The 18,394-nt window shown below is 44.2% G+C and overlaps 1 long non-coding RNA gene across 1 annotated transcript; it reads right to left on the bottom strand.

The window, feature by feature from the left end:
• Positions 1 to 15,884: 15,884 nt before the first annotated feature.
• LOC107209187 lies at positions 15,885 to 18,388 on the bottom strand. Its single transcript, XR_001523445.1, has 2 exons — positions 17,795 to 18,388; positions 15,885 to 17,106 (listed from the first exon to the last, which is right to left on the bottom strand). It is a non-coding gene; the product is annotated as an uncharacterized LOC107209187 (long non-coding RNA).
• Between the last annotated feature and the right edge of the window lie 6 nt (positions 18,389 to 18,394).

Here is an 18,394-nt window from a genome sequence, read left to right as displayed (position 1 = left end):
GAACCCAGAGTGTCGTCTGCAACCTGGCAGGCAGAATTCTGGCAGCTGCCTGTCCTGGATGCACACAAAGCTCAGGAGAGCTCCCTGCAAAGCTCCTCCTGGAAAGACACTTCAAAACCATGTCTATCAGTAATCTGCTCCCACCAGCTTCTGATCTGTAACTCTCACTTCTTTGGGGCAGAGCTAAACAGGGTAGTCCCAGGAAACTCTGCAGGAAACATCCTGTGCTGTAGCAATGCACACATCTGATGTTAAGATGCTGATGGGATTAAGATATTTGCTTTTTGTTAGGATTTTGCTTTTGTTCCGAGGCAGCAGCAGAAGGCCAGGTATGGCAGTGATGGGCATGCCAGACACACAGACTGGCAACCACCTCCTTGCTGTGAAGGACATCTGAGAAGGCAGGGGCAGCACAATAGGAATGCTTAACAGAAACAGAAAAAAGAAAAATAATCTGGCAGACATTTAAAAATGTTTTTAAATCTCTTCTTAAAGAGGATTTAAGAATGAGGCGTATGTAGGGGAAAGAAGCTTAATTTATGATGAATGTTAATACCAGCTCCTTACATATGGTATTGGCCTCAAGCATCCCTGAGGGTTTTTGAGGGACTAGTGCTGTGGTTATGATTTCAGTGTATAGGGGAAACTCTCCTGCATTATTAAACGACACATGCCCTGCATTGGCCCATGGTTTGATGTACGTGATGCATAGCTGATGTCAGCCAGCTGGGGAGACAGGATTCTTCAACATGTTGGCATTATGAGAATAAATTGGAAAACTGCTGACTGAGATCCCTTCCTTCATCATGAACCATCAGAGTTAATTTTTTAAAAAAAATTGAGGAAAAAAACCCCAAACCCAAAGTTTTAAATAATAGCATTTACCCTTTGGCTATATTTGTTTAGCATAACATTCATTATGATGGAAAATATAAACATTTGCAAAGTTAAACGTTTGATTTGACTACAGAAACCTATTCTATTTGTTATAGAAATCAGCACTAATTGCCTCATTCCCATTAAATCCTCACTTTCCCCAAAACTGAGAGTTGAAAGATTTAACCTAGCCAGAATTCACTAGCTGGCTTTACCCATTTATATCATGAAGCTGGATCTCCTGATGTAGCTGACTAAGTAGGTGATATTCATTGAAGTAGGAGGGATAAAATCTGGCCCACAAACCGCATTCACTTCCTTGCATCTATTTCTGTTTTTCCCTGAACACTCCCATCCTACAACCCCCTGCTCTCTACTGGGTTAAATAATAAAATCAGTGTTTTCCCATCTAGGTCACTGTTTGCAGTCCATCACAAGTCATGCCACAGCCGGCTAGTGGCTGCTAAGTGTTCTGTGTGAAATTAGTTTAGTGGGTCTCCAGCCAGAAGCCAGTTGACAGATGCCCAAAAATCAGTTCTCCAATTGGCTTCCTCGCCAATCACGGCAGCTTGGTCAAGGCCATGCAAATTCAGCATTTTCCCCGGGGCCAGGAACAGAGACAAGGTTGGTTGTGAACACTTTTCCTCTCTTGTGAGTGCCAAAAGTCTCTAGAGAAGGTCACAGAACAATGCTGAGTGCCAGTGCCTGAGGACCTTGCTATCACCCCGAATTCAGCTCTCCAGGGAACTGGCGGTAGCAAAGGCAGGAAAAGCTGCTGAAGACTCCCTGCAGAGGCAGCCCTGACATCGAGGAGAGGGTGAAAAGTGTCCAGGGGAGTCTTGATGGAAGGTTTCACCCTTTGGGTTTGTCCTGCACAGGAGGGTGAACTGAAGAGCTGCCAGTCAGACCGAAGCAATTTAGCATTCTCTGCAGTAACAATGTAAATCCAATCTCTCTCCCTCTCCGCCTTTTCTCCTGATGCCAAATTTAAAACAACCTCACTTTTTTTGGCAGCAGGAAACGTCACAATTAAATATAGAAGCAGAGCACACTTTGGGATGGAACTTCCAGCCAGGGAACAACAGATGGCATTGTTTGCTGGGTTGGAAAAGCTGCATCTGCTCCTAGAAGAAATGCTAATCGGGGCTTAATTAGGCATTCAGAGGGAACTGTATCCCATCCCCAGGACAATGGCCATGCGTACATGATCCTGAAAAATACAGGGAAGAAGATCAAAAATCATCAAAAATCCTCACTGGACCAAGTCCAAATTTGGCACATAATGTGATGGGGTATCCCAGAGACTTTCTCTGTGCTGAAATCCATCCAAGCAACTCAAAATAAAAATGTAGTTGTCAAAGACTTGTTTTATTTCACTTGTAAGTGGTCAGTGATTTTGTTTTCAGTTTCAAAGCAGATCATTCCAGCCTAACACTGGAATCAGATCCTACCCTGGCAGCTCTCTGACTCGCTGAGGTGTGGCAAGATTAAAAGGTAACTGAGATCTTATAGCAAGTACTACAAATGGGGATAGAAGAGTTAGAAAGATCAAAACCACACACCTTGCCCAGGATAACTGATCCCTCTATAGAAACACAAAGTAAAGAGGAGGATGGTGGAAAATGTCCCCCAGTTCATTCCAACCTGGTGCTCAGGCACAAAAGGGGTCCCACCATGTGCAGTGCCTGTGCATGTAAGGACATTGTCTCTCCTTCCCTCCCTCAGTTCTGCCAGCTTCCTGCAGAGCTGCAGGCAGCCAGGCAGAGCTCTGTGTCCTTGTTTCAGCGTCTTCTCTTTGGAGTATCAAAGCACCCCCTCAATCTGGAGCCAGCAGAGCTGTTCACAAAACGAGTCTGCCAAGAGTTTCACCAAGACACTGGCCCCAGCTGCCAGCTGTGCCAGCACTGTAGAGATCCCCATTGCTTTCAGGCCCCCATCTTGTTTTAATGTCCCTTTCTCCCCTGCCTGGTCCAAAGCAGCTCATCTGACCAGCCTGGTCTAGGGGAAGACGTCCTTGCTCATGGCAGGATGTGCTGGACTGGGTGATGTTTAAAAGTCTCTTTCAACACGAGCTATACCATGATTCTTTGTCCTGGCTTAGTGCCTGGGGCTGCTCTGTGCACCTGGGCATCCACACCCCCCTCAGGAGCCTGGGACAATGTGCACCTCATGGGCAGTGCCAACAGGGACCCCGTTTTGCTGGTTGTACGCCCTACTTCCAGTAACTCTGGAAACATTCCAAATGGGTTAAACAACGCCCACGTCCCTTACACCTAAAAAATGTTAATTAACAAGGATCATTGCTGATTCCAAACAATGCTCTCCAAACGTAGCCAAAAAATCACTGGAGATTAAAGGAATTTTGGAACAAGTGACTTAGAGCTGCAGTAAAGGGAAGAGTTTTCTTGGCACTGAGTTAATTTTCAGCAGCTCCAGAGTGGTGAAGAGAAGCATAGGAGTATCCTAAACCTCTTCTGCCTTCAGCACCATTCTACTTCAGAGGGATGTCAGTCCTGATATGGCACAAACTTTTGGGCAACTAGAAGTAAAAACAGTTCTCCTGACAAAGGACATAGCTGCAGATGATGGAGCTGTAGGCCCTGATCATTTATTCCAGGGATTGCTGTGCTTTACCCACCCCAGTTTTAATCCCCAGGCCTGTCTGTCTGGCTCTGAGTAGCCTCCCATTTGCTGTGAGTGTGCTCTGTATCCCATGACCCCTATCATGTCTCTTTGAGAGAAACCTTGGAGATTTTCTGACTGTCTGTAGCTCACTGACAGCAGATTTATTTCTCCATTGGTGCAAGTGGTGGCTGTGCCCTTGTACCTGCTCACCTGCAGCTGGCCTGCTCCCAAGCACTGCATCTCCATGGTGTGTGGTGGGGAGGGCACTGGGAGCAGGTTTTGGAGGAAGGCACCCACTGCAGGTGCCCACAGTCACAGAAATCTGAAATCAGGGTAGGCCAAATGCAGAGGTGTTGCTCTCTTCTGGAGATGGAGCAAACCAAGCCCTTTTCAGTGAGCTGCATGAGGTCAGGTCTTCCTGTCCAATGCAGGTGGATTCATGGGTATCCCTGTTTTCCTTAGAGGTGGTCCAAGGAACCATTCTCCAGCATTACCTTCCTGTGGTGAAGGATGAAATGTAAGGTGCCAGAGCTGCCATCCTCCTGCTGTTCTTTGGCCTGTGGACTGGTAGGACTGGGAGACCCAGCAGCCTGTTTGAAGGAGAGATGTCCTCACACCATGAGACACAACTAAATAGGGCCATTCTGCAAGCACCAGCGTTGGACTCAGCTGACTCCAGTGTTGAAGCTCAAGGAGATGACAAATGGCAAACGTCACAAGGTCTCAGCTTTCTAAGGACAGCTGCAGAGCTGGTCCCAGCTCATCCACGTGGGGCTCCAAGCAGGGCTGTTGTTGACCCAGTGTGAAGCTTCTCAGTGTTCATGGTCTGAGAGAAGACACAGATTTTGGCCAGCTGCCTGGAATTTAAATGTCTGTGTTTTGGACCCAGACTTCCTTCTCAGAGGTTTCAGAGGGAAAAGAAAAAGCCCAAAAGTGCTTCTAAAACTCTAATTTATCCATCAGTGGCTGGTTTTCTGCAATGCCTTGAATCTGAGAAAGGCAGAGAGGAAGGCAGAGGGGAAGTGTGACCGGGGAGCACGAGGAGCCTTTTGGCTGCCCTCTTTGGCTTGGGGGTATCGAGGGGAGCCAAGGGACTCCAGAGGAAGCAGCAAGCAGCTCCAGCTGGGAAGGGGTCCTGACAGCATCGTGTTAGGAGGAGAGAGAGGACAGACTGCCTTGCTGTGACTCGGCTCCAGCCCTGTGTCACTGCCTCCCACTCATTCCTAGCATCTGAGGTCTGTGTCCCTGGGCTGTCCACCTCCATCAGCCCAAACTCCTTTGTTTATGCAGGGGCGAGTACAGGAAATGAAAAGGCCATCCCAGGAGGCCCCTAGCACACCCCTGCAGGATAGCATGTGAATTGATTTCTTCAAAATGGGATCATTTATTCTCCATGTTAAACAGGGAAAAAAGCTCAGTGACTTCAAACTGGCCTTGTCTGAGAACTTGTTTCAAAATCTGGGGCACCTGGGGCTTCTGGATCAGGATTTCTTGTCCTCGGAGAAAGGATTACCAGAAGAAGCATGAAGTGAAAAAAAAAAAAGAAAAAAATGTGGGGGGTGGAAAAAAAGGAAGGAAAAAAAAAAAAGGACAATTAGCTATTGCTGTAGAGTCCTCTAGTGGTGAACATCCATTTCACAGACGGCCCAAGTGTGCACCCAAATGAACTCAACCTCCCATTTCTCTTTATTTTCTATTTCCATAAAACTGTGTATACAAAAAAAAAAAAAAAAAAAAGAAGTCAGTGTCCAAATTTCAAACTATTTTAACCATTTATGAACAGTGTCAAAGGCAAGGATCCAAAATTAAACAAAAAAAAATCTCCCTTCTGAGTAACATCTCCCATCCAAGGCTGGATATTCTTCCAGATGCATGGTTTGAAACACTATAGGCTTAAAAAAAATTTCCAGATCTTACCCACTCAGGTTTTTTTCTAGCCTCTTTCTGTTTTTGCTGCTGCTGAGAGAAATGACTGAATAGAGAGAGCCTGCAGAATTCAGTTGTTGCCACATGCATACTAAAACCCTTGCCATTTATAAAACCCAAGTGAAAACTGATGGTGGTGTAGCATTATTGTGCTGAATAGCACAGGCCAGCTCAGTCTCCAGCAGCCACAGCAGTGGCTTGAGGTGAGAAGCTGAGTTTAGCTGCAATTTCAAACCCAAGTAATTTAAAGTATTTTTCATATTATCCTTTCCTGCTACCTTCCTCCCATGTTGTCCCAAGCCTGCTTTATTTCTGCTCCTGGGCTCTATCAGTCAAAGGACATGGCCTTATGCAAAATCCTGATTCAAATGGTGTTTGCACAGATTTGAATATGTGATAGAGGAGAAAAAAGCTATTGTCTGCTGTGAGCACAACCCTTGGCAGGAATTCCCCTTCCTCATGAGTATATCCATTCTCTGCTCTCTTCTTCAGGCCTGGGTCTTCTCAAATGTGTTCCCATTTCTGCTTCATAACCAAGGAAGAAAATGTAAAAAGTTTTAAGACTTCATTACAAAATATAGCCTCAAATGCTGCAACCAAATGATTGGACATTGTTTCTTTCTTAAGAGTCTTTTCTCTTCTCCCTGTGAATAATAACCTGCCAATACTGCCCTTTGAGCTCCAGCTTCTGCATTGGAATAGCTGTATTAACACCTGCTGAAGACAACCTGCTAGTCATTGTCAGGCTGTGTAATTTAAGAAGCATCAAAAATACCAAGAAAAAAAGGATCATAAAATTATAAGCAGATTGGAGGATGCTGCCTCTTAAAATGCTGCATCACCCATGTTAACGTGCAATTCAAAGGACAAAAGCTCTAAGAATTTTTAAAAATAATTTAAAAATATATGTTTTCCCTGTATTTGAACCAGCACATAGAAATAATATGGTCCTAAAGTCACATAAGAATTTGGGCTGGAGCAGACCACAGGCTCTCATTTGGCCCAACACTGAGCACAAGCCCAGCTAGACCAGTTTGCTTAGGGGCTTTTTGAGCTGAGCTTTCAATGTCTCTCAGGCTGGAGATTCCTCCACCTTTCTGGCCCTTGTATGTGATGCATATTCAAATAACTCATATAATGTTTCATCTTTCTGTGCAGCCAGACTGTGCTGTAGTTGTGGAGCTTTTCTAGCTGAAAGCTGTAGTACTTGGTGTGTGTTTGAGTTTACAGGTCCGTTCCCACTGATTTACTTTCATTATTTTTCTTCAAGCCTGACGTCCTCCCAGTAAGCACAGACACCTCCTTGAACACTTCTGCTGAGAGTAAAGCTTTAAGCTTATCTCTGCCAAAACCTCAGCAGGGTCCAGATGCTTGCTGGTGTCACTGTTAATTAGGCTGATTTCAGAAGTGCTCACTGTAAACTTAGACTGAGCTGCCAGCCCTGTATCAGTCCTGCCTGCCTGCATTAGCTCTTCTATCCCCTCATGTCCAAATCAATAACATTATGTACTAGTAAATAATAAGGGTTTCATAAGTCTGAAGTAACAGAGATTTAGAGTGTTGTTTCAGCTGCAGGAATGAGCCCCTGGGGTCTGTTGTTTAGTTGTTGATTTTTCTGTGTCCCAAAGGAGAGTTTCAAAGCACTTTCGAAGTGCTTTTCACAAGGGGATTAGCAAACAGGCCAAGGCCCTGGAAGAGCAGATATTGTTGCATCCAAGTGGCAAAGTTTCCTTTTGTTCTCCTCCCTGTTTTCTCCATGCCAGTGAAAATTGAGAATAAAATAAAGTACCATATATTCATCCAAATCTTTACCTTCTGCTGAATTCCAGTGACAACCAGAAAGACCCATTTTCAGCTGCTGACTCCAAATTCCATTATTTATTTTTTTCTGTAGTTAACATTTCAATCTTTTGTAATAGAAGATAAACAAAAAATGTTACATGTATTTTAATTCTTTTCACTGCAAAACCCTTTTTCATCCAACACTTATTCACTGTAAAATTCTAACTGGATTAATTTCTTTTTCTTTATGTTTATAAAGATTAAGTTTCAGGAAAGAAACTGACTCAGATGCCAGGCAACTGACACACCAGAACAATCAGACTTGATGAGAAGCTTCTAAATTTTTAGAAAAATGAGGTGGCAATTCTGAATTCCAGGTTGATATCAAAGTACTGACAGCCAAATCCCTTCCACACCCCAGGGACAGAGAGACTGAAACCTGCTCCTCTGAGTGCTGGATATAAGATGAACAGTATTGGTTATTTCCTCAAGCTTCAGGCTTCAGCCTGAGGGATATGAATTAAAACTCATTTCACGCACAAAGGGGAGACCGATGTTCTGTGTCTTTAATAATGAGTTTTTAGAGGCAGCTGGAAAATGCCTGGCTTTTAGAGAAGAGTCCAAGCATCTTCCTTCAGAGGTATTTTCACACTGATCCTAGCTGCCTGTTTAATTTTGATTCTCTATGTCTTATTCAGACCACCAAATTAAAGGCTTTTCCAAATGCAAGGAATCCCACTGCCACCCACGGAAGCAAAAAGCAAGGATTAGCTCATTAAAATGGAAGCAGAGAAAAAGCCTTATTATTTGGTGTCTACCTGGATGGTGTATTTAAATTAGGGTGATTTGCTCCCAAAATCTCTGTGATCCCAGGGATTATGCAAGATTATGTAACAGACCTTGCTCAGGGGGCCTTTATTCCAGGTGATTTATTAAATGCTTTCATATTAAACTGGACAAGCAATAAAACCGAAGCAATCAGAAGAGGGGTTTGGGCTCAAGAGAGAGCATTGTGCCTTCTCCTCTATGTCTGCAGATCTTCTCACCTAGTCTTAACTCCCTGAAAGCACTGTAATGTGGAGATGCTTTGCCAGAAAAATCAAAAATGGAAGCTTTGTTATCTTTAGAAACCACAGCATCACACCTGATCAATTTACAGAATTTATTGGAAACATGTCTACACATCTGCAATTCCTACAAACCATAAAACCAGTTCATTTTGATGCCTCATTATAATTTCAACCCCATTTCCTGCTTTCCATCAGGAGATGCTGAAGTGGCTCCTGGAGGAGGGAAGTGAGGGTGTGTGAGGTGTTAATCAGAAATACCCAGGCCCTGATCTCCCTGACCCTGGGGAAGTGGGGCTGGGGGGCACAGCTCTGGTGGCAGGTGGAGAGAGAGCCCTGGTCCTCATCCCCAAATCACTGTGCATTGGGGGGTACCCAGGGAGCTGTGGAGGTATTCAGAGGATGCTGCATCGAGTTAGGAACTGCTGCATCCCACATCTGTGGTCCAAGGTGCTGATCAGAGGGTTGGAAGCTCAGGCATCTCCAGATTTTGCTCCATATTAATTAACTGCTATGTACATCTCGTGTAATTAAAATCCAGAGCAACTCTTCCTCTCCTCAGTGCACAGGCTCCACTCTGCTGTTGTAAACACACTTGAGATTGGAGCCAGGCCTTTTGCTGGGTGAACTTCCTGAATTTATTTCATGTTAAATGCTGCTTACAGATACTACCTGTGCTGTGCAGCGGCCAGGGGGTTTATATTAATTAAATGTTGCTATGGAAACAGCACATCAAGCAGAGGATGGTGTTTCTAGGGGAGTGAGAGAAGGAACTGCTTGTAGCAGAAAGGTCCGTGGCTGATTTGAAGGGACAAGGGTTTGCAGAATTGTGTTTTTGTAAAGTTACCAGAGCCTGGGAAAGTCTCCTGGGTTCTTGTGTCCTTTTCCTTCCTGTGGCTGATAATTCCTGACTGCATCTATCCTCTCCTCTGAGCCCTGTGAGAAACCCCAGTTCTTTAGTAGATCAAATAATCTTGGCTTCCCCTTGATATATTCCCTAATTCACAGCCCAAACAGCAGAGATTCAGCTCTGAACAAGTGAAATCATGGTATTACAGTTGAACACTGGGAAATCAGAAACCAGAGCTCCATCCCTGGTGAAAAATGGGAGGCTTGACCATTTGCAAGGGAGCATAGTCAGACTAATCTGTGTAGATATCCCTGAAGTCCTGCCTTGGTTATGCATAAAGCTGGTTTAAGCCATTTTCATATGTGTTGCTTTTCCTCCTCTGAATGCAGCAATAGCGGAGACACCTGGCTCTGTCAGCACAGAAATAAAAGTAATTGCAAAACATTTTATGTAACTGAAGAATCACTTTTACAGGCCAATTTGGAGGAAATATATAGGTCAGATGGCTTATTTGGGATAAGCCCCTGAACCAATCTGTGGTTTATCAAACTGGAGCTATGAAACACATAGGAGCAGTCATCCAAAGTACACACAGATGAAACCAGACTATTCTTTCCAGGTTGCCTTTCTTATATTTAAGCTGAGATGTTTCAGGGTCATTAGGTATTGCAATAATTTCAAGACTAAGATTCTTATCTTAGAGAATTTCATGGAGGAAGGGAAGTATCTGCATAGCCACTTTGGACCTGCTGTCTAGAAATGCATTTCCCTTCCACACAACAAACGTTAAATCTGCCTCCACTTGTGCTCAGAGTAAAAAAAAACAGAACTAGAGTGCATTTGGGATTGAAGCACAGCACCAAATTCCCTTTCATGCAGCCCAAAAGTGAATGGGGGCTTTCTCTACAGAGAGCAGGTGGATAATTGCTCTTTGTGCACGTAAGCCTGCTCTGACTTTGCAATCCATCCAGATGTTTTTGAGTATGTGTGATACCCCAAGTGAGATCAGAACTCTGTGCATAGTAAGGAACGTTTCCTTCTCTAAAGGACATGTTATCTGAAAGGGTCTAAAAGACAAAGGGTAAGAGAAAAAAGTATTATGGTAATATTTTCCCTGTTTCAAAGATGAAACTGTTCAGGAACTGACTTTAGCTGGGTTCTGTAAGGTTTTGCAGGCTGAGTTCTGTATAATGGCTCTGAGCCAGCACCTCAGGTCAGGAATGAAATCTTCCAGCCAACTTAAATTCCTGTTATTTTGTCAGGCTGCAGTCAAATTCTCTCCCAAATAGTTCCCCAAACCTATACCCTTCATTTTCATCTAGCTACAATAAACATCCATCTTTTGAAGGATCCCTGACCTAAGTAACTGCTGCTGAGAGAGGCAATATCAAACTAGGGTGTATCATTGAGAGATCAAAACATCTCATAAATGTATCATCCATCCATCCATCCATCCATCCATCCATCCATCCATCCATCCATCCATCCATCCACCCATCCTTCCATCCACTTTTATCTCTCCTCCTCGAATCTGGATGCAGATCAGCCACACCACCTGCTTATCAATTAAGGAAGAACAGATTTGTGATCTGATAAATTTAGCAAGTACCATGTAAGCTCTAATTGGTGGGCATGATCCACTCGCCTTGCATTAATTCCAAAAGGTTCTGCTGATCTTATCACACATTGTGTCCTTTTTGTGTTTTAATCATCCCCACCCCCATTGCATTGAAATTTTTTGCTGTGACAAACCCAGTTCTGAAGCAAGCACGTCACTGCTTCCATTGACACTGAAAAATCCTGCCTTGTTAATAGTATAAACGGACTAGGGGCTTTGCCTTCCAGTTTAATTCAAGAGTGCTATCGGCATGAGTGGGTTATAAAAGCTCTTTTTCAAGATAAAAGACAGTTCCTCACCAGAAAAAAAAAAAAGAGCTCTAACATCTTTATGACATCCCAGTGCAAAAAACAATTGAAAAGGATTGTCATAAAAGCAAGCATGTCAGTTGTGAACTTTACTGAATTGAGTCTAATGCAAAATTCATGCCGAGGTGTCACAAGTGAAAGGCAGTTTATTAATCCAACTTATCTGGAGCTGGTAGGCAGCAGTCATGGTAAATTAAGATCGTATGAATATTCCCCGGCCTCATTTGGGTTCCTATTCAGGACCCCTTTTGTGAGTGCAGCGGGGGCAAAAGGGTCTTTTGGACCTGAAGCAGCCTTCTCTTCCTCTCCCTCCAACACATCTTTTCATACTTGTCACACAGTGGGTGCTTTGGGGCTAAGTGAAGCATGATGTCTTTGCTGTCTGACTGATCAGGATGCAACGCCCAGCTAACCGTGTCATGCTGCTTTATTCCAGTCATGCATTAGAAAGCGTTTTATTTCTCCATTACGTTTTGTGCGTTCCCAGGCTAACTTTCCCTACTGGGAGGAAGCTGCAGGGAGGATGGGGTTCTTAGACTCCTTTCTCACATGCTGTCCTGATTTTGCAATGTCTTATTTTCCCCACAGAGAATGGCAAACTGGCTCATGACTGGTGTGTATGGAAGAATTGCTGCAGTGAATGTCTGTCTGCTGGGAAAGCAGCAGAGCACCTATAGAAAGAACATAGTGGGCTTGTTCAGCACAACAGCCTTTCAGAGGAAACCACAAACACCCTAAAGAAGCAGTGGGCGTGAGACCAATGCCTTCCAAAAGGATGAGGGGAAGGAGGAATTGAAATGATTTGAATTAAAAATGGAGCAGGCTTGCAAGCTGTCTCCATTGTCCTCCTGGTGCTCTTGGGTAGTACTCAAAGTAGATAGTGATGAGATTGACAGGTCTAGCCAGGAAAATGCTGGAAGATTACATCAAAAGCCTTAGAACAGGGATGAAACCCATCTCCTTGGAAGTTTTGGCTAATGGCAGGGTCAGGATTTCCCCAGAACCATGTGGGAACTATGAGGGCTCTAAATGTGGCTGGCTAAGGGATACAAGGCCAAATTTAGCCTTCCCAGAAGCCAGACCACTGCTTCTTATTTCTAACTGGGCTGAAGCAGCTGACTAAGGAGCTCAAACTGGCCAAGAGTGACAGTAAGAGAGGAAATGAAGGCTGAGGAGTTGCTGGAAGGTGAAGGAGTTAGAGTGGCTATTTACTGGGGAGGTGGGTTACAGCAGGAAAGCCACAGCAGAGAAATTTTTTACTGAGCTCTTGAGGGCTTGAAAAAAAGGAAGAGTACCTCAGCTTATTAAAACCAAAGTGGGGAAGAGCCTGAAAGAAAGAACAGGCCTCTGGAGCTGGTATGAGTGTTGCTGCAAAATGACCTGGATCTATTAAAAAGATGTTAAAGTTGATCCCTTTCTGTCATGTTTATGGATGTTACCCAGAGTGGCCTTTATCAGATGTGCATTTGGCTCAGCACTGAAGGATAATTGCAGCTAAATAGTCTATGAAATGAGATCTACAAATGCTATAGAGTGTGAGCTGGCCAAATTCTATCCCCATTTACATCCAGGAGGTTTCTCTGATATCTGGGATGGCAGAATTTGTTTGAGATGTTATGGAGGGTAGACAGGAATGCATTGCATGATTATGACAGTGACCTGTTTTGTGTCAGCTGGTCCAAGGATTCATTTCATAATTTTTGGGATGTCACTTAACTTTTCTGTGCTGCAATTTACTCAGCTCTGCTTATTCATCCTGGCCTGTCTTATATGAAGAAATTGCTCACAGAATTCCTTGGGCACTGTGCATGGAGGGTTTTGCAAACAATGCAGACAATTGCAGCTAGGAGCAAAAACCAGCAAAATATACTTGAAAAGTGCCACTAAATGATTTCTCTCACCTTTACTTGCTGAAGCCACTGAAGTGTGACAGCCAGTAGAAAAGAAAAATAATAACAGGTTGGTTTTCTTTGGCGCCCCAGTCATGCAAAGACTTAGAATTTACTTCTCTGTGTGTAAATCTAAAATATGAATGCTTTTTTTTTTCAGGCTCCACTCCAGAGTAAGGATTGTCCTGAAACGTGCTGGCTTGAGACCTTGATACAGGCTAAATTCCAAGGAACAGCTGATGCGATGCGCCGATGTGGTTTTTTTTGGGGGAGATGAGGTGCTTTTCTCTAAAGGACACCCACCACCTTCCCCTGGCTGTTTTTGTTTTAACCCTGCTTTGTGCCGGGGCGGGACAGAGGCAGGCTCAGCCTCTGAGGATGGCGAGTTTGGCTGCTGGACCGGCAGAGCCGCAGCATCCCTCCGGGCCCGGGGGATGCCGTGTCCCCTCTCCGAGCCCCGGTCCCCACAAGATGGCACTCGCCGCCAGCGCATCCTGCATCCCGGCAGGGATGGGCTCCTGGACACACGGCTCCGCTCACAATCACAGCATCCCCTCGCCTCGGGGGACACACGGCATCGTGGAGTCCAGCCCTGAGCGGGAACACCCCAAAATCCCACCGTACGCCCGAGAGCCTTGTCTAAATACCTCCTGAGCTCTGTCAGGCTCGGTGCTGTGACCGCTTGTCTGGGCAGCCTCAGCACCCTCTGGGTGAAGAACCTTTTCCCAGTTTCCATCCTAATCCTCCCCTGAGCCAGCTCCAGCGGCTCCCTCGGGTGACACAGAGCAGAGATCGGAGCTGCCCCTCCCGAGGAAGAGCGGTGAGCTCTGCCTCACTCTCCTCTTCTCCAGTGCCCTCAGCCACTTCCCCCCAGATCCTTCACCATCTTCATAGCCCTCCTCTGACACTCCCTAGGAGCTTTAATCCCTCCTTACACTGTGGCACCCAGAAGGAGCCAGGAGGGTGGAAAGGCAGTACCAGTTTGCTGTACGGAGTCTCCTGGGGAGCTGCCTCGTGTTTTCAGCACATACCTCTAATATCTGCATTTTTCCCTGAAACAGAGATGACATCAGGGCCTCTCTGTGGAGCAGGGGATTTCTCTCCCCTTCTCACTGTGCATATTTTAGCTTCTAGGACAATGGTCCCAAATAAAGGGAACTGAAGTCGGTATCTGCTCACTCCAGCTGTCAGAATGGACCCTCCTGGCCAGGGTGCCCTGAACCACTAAAGTTACCTTAAGCTGTAATCCTCCTCGCTCCTTTGGAAACCCCTGGCTGGGCTGAAGAGCATTAAAGCATTTCTGAGATAGAGCATTTTAGATCTAGTAGTGCAGAAATTGTGATTTCAGCATTTCTCTGTAGACTATGATTTGAGAATCATTTTCCAGTGGAGGAATTGGCCAGATAAATAAGAAAAACACATGATAATTTAGGTGGCAAGCTTAATTACATGATTATTTTCATTCTTGTAAATGTGTATAACCTACAGTGGAACATTCAATAAAATTATAGCTTGGGCACTGAAGAGATTTCCTTATCACTAAAAATATGCTCTAGTTGTTCTTAAAGAAAGGTTTAGTAAATTGCCTCTAAAGTACAGGAAATTGGCTTAGCTCCTTCTGTGGAATATTTGTCTAAGGAAGCACATCACGGGCAGCAGGGCTAAAAAGAGTCTGAAAAGGTCTGAAACACATGAAGTCCTGCAGCAGCAATATTACCAACCCCTCTAAGACAACTTATGTGACTTAATTTTGTTACAGATTCTCTGGAGGATTATCAAGAAATTGATTTATGAGTTAAAATACCCATGCTATGATAATCTGAGACTGCAACATGGGATTGCAGTCACTTGTGCTGCTGCAAGTCAGAGTCTCTATTCCATCTTTAGAATTTTTTCAGTGTCTAGAATAAAATACTCTGAAGAAGAGGTAGAGACCAGGGTAAATTTCCTAGTTATTCAATGTAATGGGGTGGGATGTTTTAGGACATCAGTTCCAGAATGTAATACGAGAAATATGTTGATTTTTCTCACTGTGGCTTTACAGATATCTCAGTGGTTGAATCATCTTAAAAACTCAGAGAATTCAGCCTACTTATAACCAAAATGGAAGCATCCAAAAATTATTTACTGTTTGGTGATCTATATGGAAATAATTTGGTCTCCCAAAATGATTGTTTTCCATGAGTTGAACTTCTTCCCAGTTCATCCATATTTGCATCCATACGCCTTTACCTTACTAAGCTGAATTGACAAGCCAACACCTGCTCAGATACAAAAGCCAAAATAATTTCTTAGTCCTTTAGCTGGTGTATTTTGTGCCACAATGCCTTTAGTCAGGCTGGAGGGTAAAAGTGCTGTGGAGAAAATGTGTGTTTTTACCACAGAGGTGCAGGATAAGCAGAATTCTTGCATCCTTAGTTTCCTCCAGCAGCTTCCAGCACTAATTATACTCCCATGAAGAACTCAGAAAATCAGTCAGACTTCTTGTAGAAGAGCATCTGAGATGGCATATCCCTCCCAGGTTATTAAATAAGAGCTACACTCTATTGTCTTTGCCTCCTGTTTGAGTTGCAAAAAAGATGAATTAGTGCCTGAATGCTTCCTACAGGAGATATTTAAAGAGTCAGAGAACTTTCCTCATTGTACTTTTCCTCTGCTTCCTTAATCGAACATCACATTCAAGTTAATGTGCAGTTTCCAAGGCAAACTCAGTTTTGATCAAGTTGTGCTAACTTTGAAAAGCTGACTGACTCCAGCTTAAAATGGATGCAGTGAAAGGAGGATGAAAGGCCTTTTTTATCAGTGTTGAAGGAAGTAGTTCAAAAGCAGAGATGGTTTCTTTCTGAAGACAAAGAAGTTCTTTCTCACCCACCTCGTGCCATGAAAGAGATCCTTTGCAACTAACTGCCCATCAGAGAAGAATTTGATGAACTGGAGATGAAGTGACAGTGCATTGGGAATTTTATTACTATAGCTGGAGTAAAAGGAGATTCATTGCAAGAGAATTCCCCCTCATGCCCCCCAAATGTCCTCTTGCTTCAGTCCTTTTTTTGATTTGTGTTTTTCTTCCCCTCTTTGGCTGTCAATCAGTGTTTTCCTTTATGGCTGGACAGAGTGAACTTCTGGTGCTCTCCTTCCCATCTCCTGCTGTGAATAACCCTGGACAGGGATGGGGAGAGAGAGAGAAATACAGAGGCAGAAATTCTACCAGCTGTTGAGGCAACCAGGATAAGAGACTTAATTTGGAGTCACAGACTTTTTACATGGGTGAGGCAATTATTGGTGGAATAGAGCTTTTTAGAAGGCAGAATCCCCAGTGACTTGATTTCCATCAGTTCCTAAATGAATATTTAATTGTTGCCTATTAAGATGCTCGTTATCTATAAAGCAGAGAAAACCACTGTTGCTGGGTTTGCCAGCTGGTGAAATTGGTGACATGTTAGATTAGAGCAATGAACCATGACTATGTTGGAGTGGTCTGGTAGATTATAAAAATTGAGCAGAACAGTTTGGATTTGCTAACATCCACAAGATATGGATGTTTAAACCAATGGGACCACAAAAGACCGATTTAAATTCCTGCTCTTCCTGCCAGGGAAAGATACCCTTAAAATTTACTAGCTTTTTCCAGAATGAGCATTTAAGACAATTGAAGTTCTAAGGTGCCTCTCTGGGTTAGATTTCCCTTTCTACATTAAACTTAGGGTGATAACTTCATCTCTCAACCAGTGTCTTAACCAAGATTTTTTTTTGCTTAAATAGCTTTAAAAATGGGAAGACACAACATAGACACACAAATACACACAGGGCAGCACAAGAGCATATGAAGTGTTCTCACACAAATTGGTAAAGGCAATATCACAACTAAAGTTGGCAGAAATGTCTACATATGATTTGGTAATGAGGAAAATTAACCACTGGAACAAACTAACAAAGGAAGATGTCGTTTCTTCACATGAAAATCTCTTCACTTCCCAGACCAGATAGCCTGGACAAGTTTGACAGGCAAAAATTCTTATACTCAACAGAAATACCAGGGTTGAATTCAATGGTCTGCAATCCATGGGAATTTAGACAGTGATACTTTCTGTTTTCAGTTAAGGCTCTCGGCATCTTCTTCTTTCCTGGTTTCATATCTGACATAGATCAAATGGCACCCAGGAACCTATTTAAAAGGAGCACACATGACCTTGAACAACCAGGTGCAAGGGTTACTGGGATCAGAGCAAAGAGCAAATTCCCCCTCTATTTTGAGTGCTGGTCTAACTCTGAAGTGCAGCGGGCTCTGAAATACAGATAACAAAGCCCAATAGCAAAGGCAGGAAGGAGTAGGTACAACGTCGTTTCAGTGTTCTTTTTAGCTAGAGGCAATGCAAGCAAAATCATCTTCTGCTACTTGATCTGAATTTGCATAATATCAGATTGTATCCATTTACCAGCTTGATATACTTCACCCCTCCAATACGTTTATTTAATGTATTTAATTCCTTTTGAAGCGTGAACAGTGAAAAAGCATCCTGATATGAGTTCTGAGTGCCATGTCAATTATTTAAAATTACACCCAGGCTGCACTGTAATCAGCTTATCCCACCTTTCAGCAACAGCTTGTTATTAAAGATAACCATCACTTTGCTTCTCTTCAGTCCCCCTTCCTGCTCTTTAAAGAGCTGAGAAGTCCAGGTGCTGGGTACAGTGCCTGAGGCATTCGTACCCCTGGTGATTTCTGACCAAAGCCAGGAGGGTTTTAAGGGATTCAGGACTTCCATGAAGAAGGGTCCTGAATATCCCATCCCTTTTTACAGGATCGAGGGATGACATCTGTGTCAGAGCCAACTCTAGCTAAAACTGATTACCATGGGAAGGAAGGTGTATTTCCAGAGGATGTGAAGATTAGAAACTGAATCTGTGTCTCCTGTAAGTGTTTTCCTTCAGCACAGGCAGGCCTGCTCCAATGTGCAGTTGGTGAGGGACTGGCTCAGAGGGTGGAAGGCAGCAACCAGTGTGAGAATGCTTCTTCTCCCAGTTCCTGTCCGTGTTCTGGCCATGCTCTGCAGGCTTTGGGAGACTTCCAGTGGCTTACTTGTTCCCATGTACCAGCCAGCTGAAACATCTTACCATCCCCTTGAAATCCTGCCCACACCACACCTCCCACACACCCCCTTTGATTCCAGCTGCAGATGAGAGAGGAAAAGAGCAAAATCGTGGTAGTGAGGAGGTGGAGATCAGAGACACAGATGAAACAAAAGGACTAATTACGTGTGCCCTCTGCTCTGGAGCTGCAGCCTGTGGCAGCGGCCTCAGGGGAGACAAAGAGTTCCATTGTCCCACCCCAAACCCCTTGTGAAGGGTGGCCCAGGTGCTGTGATTGGGCTTGAGTCCCTGGGGGGTTCTCCCTTGCTGTGTTTCTAATGGTTCCTGACCCTGAACTCCACCCACAAAGGTGGGGACCCTCG

This window comes from Parus major, chromosome 10 (assembly GCF_001522545.3).
Source record: "Parus major isolate Abel chromosome 10, Parus_major1.1, whole genome shotgun sequence".
Classification (NCBI taxonomy): Eukaryota; Metazoa; Chordata; class Aves; order Passeriformes; family Paridae; genus Parus; species Parus major.
This window is presented reverse-complemented; position numbering and strand designations above follow the sequence as displayed.